Below are 12,883 nucleotides of genomic sequence, written 5' to 3'. Positions count from 1 at the left end.
TACCTATGTATAAACTAGACATACCTACGACAAGAAGTACTTTTTTAACACGTTCTTATTATTAGCTTCACTTGTAACCGCGTATCTAGAACAGGAGTAACAGAATTTTGAACCGATTTTCATCCAAATTTTATTCTGGTACTAGCTGTTTCCCGTGACTCCGTCCGCATAGAATTCATTTACCGCTATCCCACTTAGTTTCCACATAATTTTCCAGGATAAAAACTCACACCCTCTCCTTTCCCGAGACGTTCCTTTACTAAATTCTATCTAAATCAGTTCAGCGGTTTAGATGTGATAAGATAACAAACAAACAACTAAAAAAACAAACAGACTTATTAAAGTTTCGGATTTATAATATTAATGGATGTTTTATATGTATCTGGTAAAGACAATCTTCAAAGTGAGAAGTAAAGACAATCACAAAACATTTTAAAGATATTCGACCTAATTTATTCTAAGTCAAGCTCACCAATGTCCTGAATCTATCCATTTAAAACATCTACAAAAGTCATAAAGTGATACAGCGCGTATGTTTGTCTTGTCAGGCATCAGAAAAACAATGATTTCCTAGCAATTTAAACTCTACCGGCATGTGCATAGAGTTCTTATTAAAATCGTATTTTATGCCTTCAGTTACACAGCTAACCTTTGGGTTATGATTATAAATGATGTCGTTTACTGATTCACCGTTTTTTTTTGGTTTTCTATTAGCCTATCCCCGCAGCTTTGCCTGCGTAAAATGCTAAAGCTGGCAAGTAAATTAAAATCCCAGGATTCTAATAAATCCTCTTCCAAAAATTAAATCTTGGTCTTCGTTAGAAAGATTTATTATACACACATTTAATACGCATAAAAATACATAAGAAGGAAAACAATAATAAAAAATGAGCATCGAACAGTACCTAGTAATTGTCCCTCAATCAGCAGTTGTTTTTCGGTGGGGTCGATTTAAAACTAAACACATAAAAATATATAGGTGTAGTCATTCACGCTGACGCGTGCCGTGGTTCTTATTACAATGTCATTAATGCCTAATTTTGACAAAATCCCGCGTCTTCGTGGAGCATACACACTAAGGTATATACATACACACACGCTAGCTAGGTATACATACATACACACGGTAACGACACGAACGCCAGCGGACATTTAGTTCGCAAAGAAACAAGCAATCCGGAAGAACTGCTGTAAACTAGATTATTATTACCGTTGCATGAAGATCATAACCAAATCAACTAAAAGTTGGAAAACCCCGACTTTGTCACTTCAAAGTTCAATATCTCCAAAATGGCAAAACCGATTTTGATGAAACATGTCTAAGAACCATCGCTAGAAAACCTGCCTTCAAATAAAAAAAAACGCATTCAAATCGGTCCACCCGTTTAAGAGCTACGGTACCACAGACAAACACACACATACACACACAGACACACATAGCGGTCAAACTAATAACACCCCTGTAGAGGTATTTTCATGTCACTTACCGGTTAATATTTTGAAAGAAAGAAAGCAACATTTATTCAGTATTCGCAAAAACTTACAGCACATGGAGTATACAGGTTGAAAATAAAAAGCAAAGTAAATAAGCAGTCTGTGAAATCGCGAAATGGTCCCAGCTCAGTTACAAGTCAGTGCTCAGTTATTTTGGGACATAAATAAAGGCAGCATAAAAATATCCACTCAAAGGTTGACTGGTAGAGATCCCTTAAAGGGATAAGTTCGCCTTTGTACATTTATTTCATTTCTGTGTTTGTTTACTTATTTTGTACAATACCTACAGAGTTTACATACATACATACATAGGTACATATCGGGTTAAAAAACATGCGTCCCATACAATTAAGTCTCAACTTGGGACACATGTTTTTTCAAGCTAAGTCTCAACTTAATTGTATAAATAAAATATCACCCAAGTACACTAATAAACACAAAAGACACACATACAAAGTTTTGCTTTTATAATACTCGTAGGAAGTACGATAAGAACTATTTGCTTAGGATTCTACTTTCAGACAATGCTATCAGTCTGATTCACGTGGTGATTCAATTCAATTCAAGAACTTTATACTTGTGTATAGTAAACAGGCTGTCTTTGGACAATGGGGCTTTAAGTGCAAGGTTTGATTTTACTCGCCTAACTGATCTACTATTGTTCTGCAACATAAAAAAAAATACCAGTGTTATTTTTTTTTTCATGAAAACGATTAAAATTTTGTTTTCAATATTTGCAATAAAATTCTAAATTGCATTTGCTTCATCAACTCGGATCAGATCAATGACCTAAAATCAAAGAAATCAATTTGTTAACAACTCAAGCCCATTTTTTGCCATTTCATGGGTCCGTTTTTGCCATTTTGGCTCCGGAACCCTAAAAAAACCTGTTTTTTTAATACTTTACAGCACACAGAATTAACCACAGAAGGTTCTATTTATATGTAAGTAGCTAGAGCCTGTAGTTAAAATGTCAACTACATTTTCCTTTTAAGCATTTAACTCCGCTTCTAGTAAATGCATTAAGAAACTTGAACGACTAAATGCATTTCCTGGAACGGTTCCGACTCGCTATTCATTCGTTTTGACTTTTAAAAATAAAAATATCAATAATCTGGCTTGCAGATTGTTACTGATCGAGTTATGGAGAGCATTTTGTTTGTAATCATCATCATCCCATCCCAGCCTATATACGTCCCACTGCTGGGCACAGGCCTCCTCTCAGAACAAGAGGGCTAGGGGCCATAGTTCGCACGCGGGCCCAGTGCGGATTGGGAACTTCACACTCACCATTGAATTGCTTCGCAGGTTTGTGCAGGTTTCCTCACGATGTTTTCCTTCACCGCAAAGCTCGTGGTAAATTTCAAATGTAATTCCGCACATGAATTTCGAAAAACTCAGAGCTGCGAGCCGGGGTTTGAACCCACGACCCTCTGCTTGAGAGGTGATAGGTCAAACCACTAGGCCACCACGGCTTATTGTTTGTAATATAAACAATTAATTTGCTGACCCGCCCGCGGGCTTATGATAGCTATAATGCCACGAAAGTTGAAGTGAATGTTTACACACAGAGCTACAACAAAACCGGCCAAGAGCGTGTCGGACACGCTTGAAGTAGGGTTCCGTAGCTATTAGGAAAAAATTAAGTAATATTTTTCTAAGGATTTCCTATTTTATACGGAATCTTCCAAGTTTAGGTATATTTTATACCTTAGGCTGCTATTTACTATTAAACTACTAATAATTCTCAAGCAAACTTAGCCGTTATAGTTTTCCTTGTAAGTTTGATATACTTACTACCATCCTGAATTTTTTCAAATATTTCCACCCACCGGTTTAGATTTTAGAGGGGGGGAGGACGCTTTCGGAAAATTTGCACTTTGAAGTGAATATTTGCAATTGAATCGAAAATTGTTAAAACTCCCTAATGGTTTTAAATACCTATCCAATGATACCCCACACTACTAGATTGGATGAGAAAAAAAATAACCCCCACTTTACGTCTACGGGAGGTACACTAAAAAAAAATTTTTTTTATTGTACCATTTTTTGGCATAGTTTACATATATATTTGTGGAAAATTACAGCTTTCTAGCATCGATAGTCCCTGAGCAAAGCCGCGGACGGACAGACAGACAGACATGGCGAAACTATAAGGGTTCCGTTTTTTTTTTATTGTACCATTTTGTCGGCAAGTTTACATATATATTCGTGCAAAATTACAGCTTTCTAGCATTGATAGTCCCTGAGCAAAGCCGCGGACGGACAGACAGACAGACATGGCGAAACTATATGGGTTCCGTTTTTTTTTATTGTACCCTTTTGTGGGCAAGTTTACATATATATTCGTGCAAAATTACAGCTTTCCAGCATTGATAGTCTCTGAGCAAAGCCGCGGACGGACAGACAGACAGACATGGCGAAACTATAAGGGTTCCGTTTTTGCCATTTTGGCTCCGAAACCCTAAAAAGTTAGGTGCTTAGTCCTGTTTATAAATATAATTATGTGTTTAAAGCGCGACGGTTGGACCTCGCGCTTCGCTCCCCGATGCCGCGGTGCGCTCGCTTCGCTCACTTCCCATGCAGTATTCACGATTTTAAGAAACAACTTTTTAACTTTTTGGCGGGTAAGGCTACTATTCACTTATGCGTGATAGTTCTGCAACTTTTTAGACTTTATTTAGTTTACTGCATGACTGAATGTGCCTACCTAAAGACATTTATATTTGTATGCCTCGGGCGCAGCATAGTGATACTCTATGATCAGTGTACCCTATTTTCCTATGTTTGACGTATTTGTTTTTGTATTTGTATTTGTAGTATTTTACTTTAAGTTATTGTAAAATAATGTACTTATTTCAAACTCCGATGTCTATAAGTAACTATTAGTATTTTGTACTTTCGGTTTTTCGATGTTTTAAAGCGTCGATGTTTCAGGCGTAGGTATTATGAATTTTCGGTATCACGACGAGTACCGAGAATGAAGATGGATAGAGTTGGTAAATGCGATCACGATACGGCCGCTTATCTTAGATTTGACCAAACGGAACGTGACAAATTGAGTTTTAACTTACAACTGCAGCTGTTAGAAATTTATCGCAAAGTTTTTCGACATGAAATTATTCTTTTTCTTTTTCAAAGAGAGCTTTACCTGCAAATTTGATTGCTTTTCGGATTGCCTGTTGAATTAAATTGCGGTTGCTGAATTTTTTTTTTGACTATCAGGTCAATAGTACAGTAGTAGTAGTACCAGTAGTATAGTACCAGTTAGCCGCGTTGGATTCGGTGGAGCGCCGGGCCCGAAGACTCTTTGGTGACCGTCCGCTGATCGGGAACAAGTTACAAAGCCTCGAACACCGTCGTAGAGTTGCTTGTCTGCCTGTTTTTTACCGGATACATTTTGGTGAGTGTGCGCAGGAATTACATGATCTAATTCCTCCATCTCCATTTTGCCAACGTACTTCCAGGCGGGGGGAGCGTCTTCACCCTTATGTAGTTTGCTTCATCTTTCATAATGCGAACTGCTAAGGAATGGAATTCGCTCCTGTTGTCGGCATTTCTGGATAAAAACAATCTAGGGCTATTCAAGCTAGAGTGAAAAGGCTATTACTGAACCAGTGAGATATTAGAGAGTACTTTAAGAGTAAATAGCAGCCTAAGGTATAAAATATACCTAAACTTGGAATATTCCGTACAAAATACGAAATCCTTAGAAAAATATTACTTACTTTTTTCATAATGGCTACGGAACCCTATTTCGGGCGTGTCCGACACGCTCTTGGCCGGTTTTTTTTGTAATTTCATCTGACCACCTCGTGTGGGGTCTGCCTTTGAGACGCTTGCCGTTGGGGCCTTTCCAATTTGTTGCCCTGCCGGTCCATCTCTCGTCTTTTTGCCTCGCTACGTGTACCGGGATTTTCATATTATCATAGTGAAATTATTAATTAAACTCGTACATTAATCATTTTGTTCGACTGTACCTCTCACTGGAATCTAAGGCACTTGTCCCACCGCCGACGATGAGCGAGAAGCGAGTAGAGCGAGTAACTAGAAACGAGTGGGCGAGCAGCGAGAAGCGAGTGTAGTTTTGTCGCTCGGCTGTAAGCGAGTGTTCGCGTGCGACGGGCGATTACTCGCTCCACTCGACTCGCTCGTGCGGGGCGGCCGCCAAGCTGACATCGCTGAGCGAGTATCTATAGCTCAGCGAGTTTTATAGCTCTTGTCGCTGCGACAAAAGATGTAAGAGCGAGTTCTCGCCGACAGTGTGAACAGCCAGCGATCAACTATTAATATATGTGTCTCTTTTACTCACACAGGATCTTATATCTTTTGTTCGTTTCTTGAGCGAGAAAATAGTCGATAGCCAATCGTTTCCTCGCTGGCGGTGAGACAAGTGCCTAATTACGAACGTTGTAGCGTCTACTCTTGTTTCTGTTGTCCTTTCAATCGTTAAAAGGTTAACTGGAGGAGATCCCTTTAAGGGATAAATTCGCCTTTGTACATCTCTTTCTCTTGTTAATTGTGATTTTCATATGATTTATGTACAATAAAGAGTTACAATACAATACTTGGAGGAGGATCACAAAACTCTAGTTCATTTGTAAAGGCGATAAAAGACCCCGTTTTACGAAACAAAGAATTTGCTTTAACGCATTTTTCTCAGCTGTGGGAGAGTTCATACATTTTATGGGATATCTTGAACGTGTGTTTTATGTACCCACCTCCTGTAGATTTAGTTAAATGTAGATACGAAGTTTGCAGTAAAATGTGTGGAAACGCTTTGTAAATCAAAATGAAAATGTTGCAAATAAGAATGACAGGGTTTTAATCAAACTAAAACTGTACCTGGTGAAAAAATCTTAAAATTCTAACTTTACTGTCAAGAAGACATTATAATCTAAGGTGTAATATAAAATTGATGAATTTAATAATGGATCCCTCACGACAAATAGCGACTCTACTGTGTTGTGTTTCTTACCGGGGCCTAAACAGAAGTAGTCAGCAGTAGAATTTTATTTTTCATTTTGTTTGTTTGACACTTGTTTATAGCCTTGACCGAATACAGATATTTCGACTTGAACTTTGACGGGACATCAACTTCATATATTTAAATGTTTAATGTATTGTGTTTTATTGCTTATTGTTATAAATAAAAATATCTCAAAATACATTGATATCAGCGCTATCTTACGGTGAATAGATTAACTATTATCGCCGCGGTGCTCCATGCATTGTACTACTAAAAATAAGAAAAATCTCACTTCAATCAAAAATTATTTTTATTCACAACACAAGACACTTTAACTTTTATTTTATTTTTCTTGTCTAAAAGCAGTGAGGACCCGTATCTATCCTTAATAGCATCACAACTCGTAAACATCGTGACCCCTCGGCCAAAGTGCGTATTTTACGCACCAGCAAATATTAGCATTGGGCCCAATTGATGGGTAGTGTTTGACTATGCTTTGTGCCGTTAGTGGTAATTCTTGTAGTCAGGATAGGTGTTTAAAATAAGAGAAGTCTCTTCGTTCCATTCTCCATATAAACATCGTACCGGTCTCATTTGAAAACTAGGCCACAGAAATAGATGAAATTTTGTAAGTATGGACTAGACGTAATTATCTATGCCTGTGGTTTTTCAGATTTTCATATAAATGTGTAATATCAGAATTAAAGGAGCTCAAAAGTCGTCAAAAAAAAGGTGTCAACTTTGCACGAGAATTACAGACTAATAAAGCGTTTTTAGAAAAATGGAAAACACCACAGGCATAGAAAATTATAATGATTATCTTGATTGTAAAATATCATTGATTTCTGTGCTATACTTTTCGTATTATATGAGGACAACGAAACCCAAAATTCAACCGCCCAAATCTTTAAAAGCCTACAGCTATCTCGATATAAATTACGGACGACGTTGCGGAAGGCATGGGGGGGACGGCTGCGAGCGCTTATGTCACGCGCGATAAAGACAGCAATATCCCAAATGAATACCTAACGCAGCCGCGCGGCCGGCAGGGGAAAAATTTAACAAGTAAAATAGTTCTTTTGTGTTACAAGGGAGCAAAATGATGTATTTACATATTATAACTGACATTGAATCCAGAATGTAGCAAAGGATTCTACAATAGAATCCTGGGCGTAGCGAGAGATTCTAAAGTAGAATCCTGAGCGTAATGAGGGATTCAAGTGTTAATGCACAAGATTAAAATAATTTTGCTCCCGAATGACTCATTAAGAGCAACCAGCATACAAAATGGCATGGGTCTACAATTATGAACTTCAAAATATTGCAGTTGCAAAAACATTTAGAAAAGCCTTGAACAGAAAAGTTGCACTTTGATCCTCTCGTCAGGGAGAAAGTTACTTTTCTGAATGAGAGGGATCAAAGTGCAACTTTTCTGTTCAAGGCTTCTATTACAAGCAAAACTTAATTTTTCATGATTATATTATTTGTAAAAAGAAATAATTTTATTTGAAAAATGTGTTGCTAGTTTTCTTTACAAAAGTTTTAAATTCTCGTTCATTTGAATCCACTGGAGCTTAAACATTCAACTTTTAAATTACTCATACGCTCAGGATTCTATTGTAGAATCCCTGTACTGTTCATGTATGTATTGTGTACATAAGGTACTTTGCAATATAGAGTTGCTAAAACTTTTGTCCTAAAAACAAGATAATTTTTTTTTCAAATCTATATTATAATCACATTGTGAGATTTGTTAGATTGTTTTCTTAAAGACCAACATTTTAAAATGCTTTATAAAAATTGCAACTTGAATAAATACGAATTATTAGGTTTGCTATCGTGAAAAACCGCTATGTGAAAATTCGCTCCTAAGAAAAAATGCTTCTGGAAAAATAATGTAACCAACCAAACACGGGCCAATTGATGTTACATTGTCCTATCCTCATGTTCCAATACCTACCTTACAGCTCTCTATTCAGACCCTGAATACCATTCTTCTTGAAAGTACCCCAAGCAAGACGATTCTAACAATCCTAAAAATGGTTAGGTTATAATATTGTTCTGTTTTGGAGTTCCAGTGTCCAGCTTACCGTATTATCATAATATTGTCATTAGAATTACGCATAATTGCCAAGTTTCGTATAAATACAACAATAAAAACCGGCCAAGAGCGTGTCGGACACGCCCAAGATAGCGTTCCGTAGCCATTACGAAAAAATCAAGTAATATTTAATGTTTCTAAGGATTTCGTATTATGTACGGAATCTTCCAAGTTTAGGTATATTTAATTTATTTTATACCTTAGGTTGCTTCTCTTAAACTACCAATAATTCTAAAGCAATCTACTACCACTAAAAACCTACTACCATGCTGTTTTTTTTTCAAATTTTTCAAACCGCGCTCGATGTTAATGAACATTTTCACTTTAAATTTGAATATTTAGCAAACATATCACTGAATCAAAAAAATGTCTTGACAACTCTAATAGTTTTAAAAGACCTATCCAACGATACCCCATAAAAATCGAGATCGAGTCGAGGAAAAAAAAATCACCCCCACTACGTCTAGTGCCCCAGTCCCAGCTTTCTAGTACTAACGGACTCTGAGCTTAGCCGCGGACAGACAAACAGACAGATAGACAGACAGACGGACAGACATGACGAAACTATAAGGGTTTCTAGTTGACTACGGAACCCTAAAAATGGGTGAACATGAAGTTGAAAGATTCTATTACAAGTGAATAATAAATGACTGTGCTAAAAATGTACTCTAAAGAATGAAAGAAACCTGCGGTATTATCATCTCTATATAAAATCCACAATTTCTTATCCACTGAAAGTAGAACGAGTCGGTGGAACAAATTCACGATCCCAGAAATGAAAAGTGCCGAAACACGAAATTCAAACTGAATTTCAGAATTTGAACGCTGTTTTTGCTGAAAAATTTCTATTCAGACAATAACTGGATCTGGAGAACGCTGAAACTGAAAACATGCATATTAAATAGAAGCTGGAGTATTAATCGGATAGGTTGCGTTTTACTAAAAATCCTTGGAAAGGTTTGTAAAATGAAATCATATCAAATCTAGTCAAAGTAAACAAAACATTATTGTACATCTATATATTCAATTTGGTAATTGTAGGAACTCATGTTTGCAAATAAATTATCTTTATCTTTAAAACGAAATAACCTAACCAACAAAAAGTTGGAAAACCCCGACTTTGTCACTTCAAAGTTCAATATCTGAACCGATTTTGATAAAACATGTCTAAGAACCATCGCTAGGAAACCTGCTTTCAATTAAAAAAAACGCATTCAAATCGGTCCACCCGTTTAAGAGCTACGGTGCCACAGACAGACAGGCACACACACGGACACAGACACACAGACACACATAGCGGTCAAAGTTATAACACCCCTCTTTTTGCGTTGGGGGTTAATTAATGAAATTCAAATGAAAAAATCAAATTCATTCATTTATCAGATAGCATAATATGCTATAACATGATTATTTGAACCAGATTTCTTTATAGTATCATCATCCCATGCAGATTTTATATGCCCAACTGCTGGGCACAGGCCTCCTCTCAGAATGAGAGGGCTTGGACCGTAATTCGTGGGTCCGTATGGATTGGGAACTTCACATGCACAATTTTTGTGTAGGTCTCCATTCATTGGCATATTGTCGATAATCATATACAGGTGTTACTTCGCACATTAATTTCGAAAACCTCAGGTACGAGACCGGATATGAACCCACGATTCTCTGCTTGAGAGGCCGTAATACGTCAAACCACTTGGCCACCATGTCTTCTACCATATAGCGAGTAAATTTATACCCCCTTTTTTTACGTCGGAGGTTAAAAAAATACTTATTATTATGAATATTCTGTAAATCGGCCGCAAAAGTTTCTTTTACTAGTCCCTTTTTAGGATACCGTAGTCAACTAGGAATTTATGCTGGCCATGTCTGTCCGTCTAGAAAGCTGAAATTTGGCGCGAATATATAATATGTAAACTATGCCGACAAAATGGTACAATAAAAAATTACTTTTACCATAAAGGTACCTCCCATAGACGTAAAGTGGGGGTGTTTTTTTCTTCTCGTCCAACCCAATAGTGTGGGGTATCGTTGGATAGGTCTTTTAAAACCATTAGGGTTGCTAAGTTGATTTTTCGATTCAGTGATTTTTGTGCGAAATATTCAACTTTAAAGGTGGGTGGAAAAATTAAAAAAAAAATCAGGATGGTGGATAAAATACGAAATCCCAAGAAAAATATTACAAATTTTTTTCGTACCATTTTGTCGGCATAGTTTACATTATATATCTTTGGAAAATTACAGCTTTCTAACATTGATAGTCCCTGAGCAGCTGCGGACGGCCGGACAGACAGACATGGCGAAACTATACGGGTCCAGTTTTTGCCATTTAGGCCTCCGGAACCCTAAAAGTGGATTTTGCTCTTAGATAGTACCTACGTAAAAGTATAAGTAAGCATTCAATAAATCCTTTTTCTTTATGGTGCATGTTATCGGTAAGAGGGTAATTCTATAAAATTCAAGATGAAATGTAATTTAGCTGCTGCTTAGCGTAAGCATTGCATCATTCAAAGACAATCTGTTTGTAAATTCACCCGCGTCGGAACGGAGTCTGTGTTTTGATATAAGTAAACTATGAAGTGCAAAATTTGAAGTTCGTATCTTGCCGCTCGCTGACGCTTATATTATTAAATACGAGAGTGAGCGGGACGGTAGCAACTTCGAATTTCGTAGTAGCCCCTGTGTATAACATCCTCGTCACGATTCAGCAAGTGCCGTCAATTAACAACGACACGGACGTTCCACTAATCACATAAGAAAGGACGTTAGTATTTTCTTTTGGGTTATGATTAATTAAATCATTCCAGCCGTCACGGATACTCGTAACGCCTTGTTTTATTGCGCAGCTAATGGAATCAGCCAGTGACTCTCTTAGAATTACGCTGATAATGATTATCATTGTGACTTTGAGAGACAATACAATGCAAATTGGTTTTTGGAATCTTTTTGTATTTTTTATTTCAATTCCAAATTTTTTGTTACTTTTACGGTCATCCCGTAAAACCTATATCGAAAATACAGACTGAAATATAGATCGCTAGTGTCGCTGCTTAAGTGGCTAAATAAGAAGTAACACAAGCTGAGATATGAGGTGCATAGGAGAAATTCGTGTCTGTATCGTTGTCCAGCAGTGGTGTAGCAGTATAGCACACGGCACGGAATGGGTTCGATTCCAGCGCTGGTCTTATTTTTCTGGTTTTTCTGTGGCATCTATATTTCAGTTTGTATTTTCGACAGTACAATGCCACCAAAAACATAACTTGTAAGTTTAAAAAACTGAAACTCGACTACAAAAAAAAAAAAATGTTTAAGAACTATACACATTTAATTTGCCCCTCCGTGACCACAAATATGAACCTCCGCAAAGTGACGCCTGATTCAATCAAAGCAAGAAAATTTCTTTCTGAAATTCTTATCACACAGACTTCAGGAGGAGTGCCCTGGTCGCATGCCACCTTGCCTTAAGGCTCGCTAAAATCATCATTACTCTTCCTTAGCTTTGCCGTAGTCGGGTTAAAAGCTGTCTAGCAACTCAGTTCTTCTATCTTAAAACGTTGTGAGATCCATGTAATATCAGTGATTGTTTAGTGCGGTTGCCAAGTCAATCTTTTGTCGCCTTTTAAGTTGTCTTTTAAAAAAGGTTCAAATATCAAGGTTGGGATCAAAAGGATCAAATTATGGAGTAGACACATTAACTTATATATTAAGAAGTGTTCTATCAGACAACATTTTAATTTGCATTCAATTTTTAAGGATAATCGAGAAAAACTAACAAAAATGCAACGTTGCCACTCAGCAGGTATAAACGCTCTTAACTCTGAAAAGTATGGTAATTTACGTAAATATTTAGGTAGATAAAGCAATGTGTATAGTGTCCTTACTTTATTATAATATCGAAGATAAAATAACAATTTCTAAAATGGAAAACCGTGGAGTTAGTTTTCCTCGATTCCCCAAAAAAAGTTTATAGTGAAAATAAGCCCTTTTGAAAAGACACTCCTCAATTTATAACACAGTTGAGTTAAGAGGGCATTAAGCTATTTCTTAGAAGCCGTGTGGCATAGTGGTTTTACCTATCGCCTCTCAAGCTGAGGGTCGTGGGTTCAAACCCCGGCTTCGCACCTCTGAGTTTTTCGAAAATCATGTGCGTAATTACATTTGAAATTTACCACGAGCTTTGCGGTGAAGGAAAACATCGTGAGGAAACCGGCACAAACCTGCGAAGCAATTCAATGGTGTGTGTGAAGTTCCCAATCCGCACTGGCCCGCGTGGGAACTATGGCCCAAGCCCTCTTGTTCTGAGAGGAGACCTGTGCCCA

This window comes from Choristoneura fumiferana, chromosome 24 (assembly GCF_025370935.1).
Source record: "Choristoneura fumiferana chromosome 24, NRCan_CFum_1, whole genome shotgun sequence".
Lineage (NCBI taxonomy): Eukaryota > Metazoa > Arthropoda > Insecta > Lepidoptera > Tortricidae > Choristoneura > Choristoneura fumiferana.
This window is presented reverse-complemented; position numbering follows the sequence as displayed.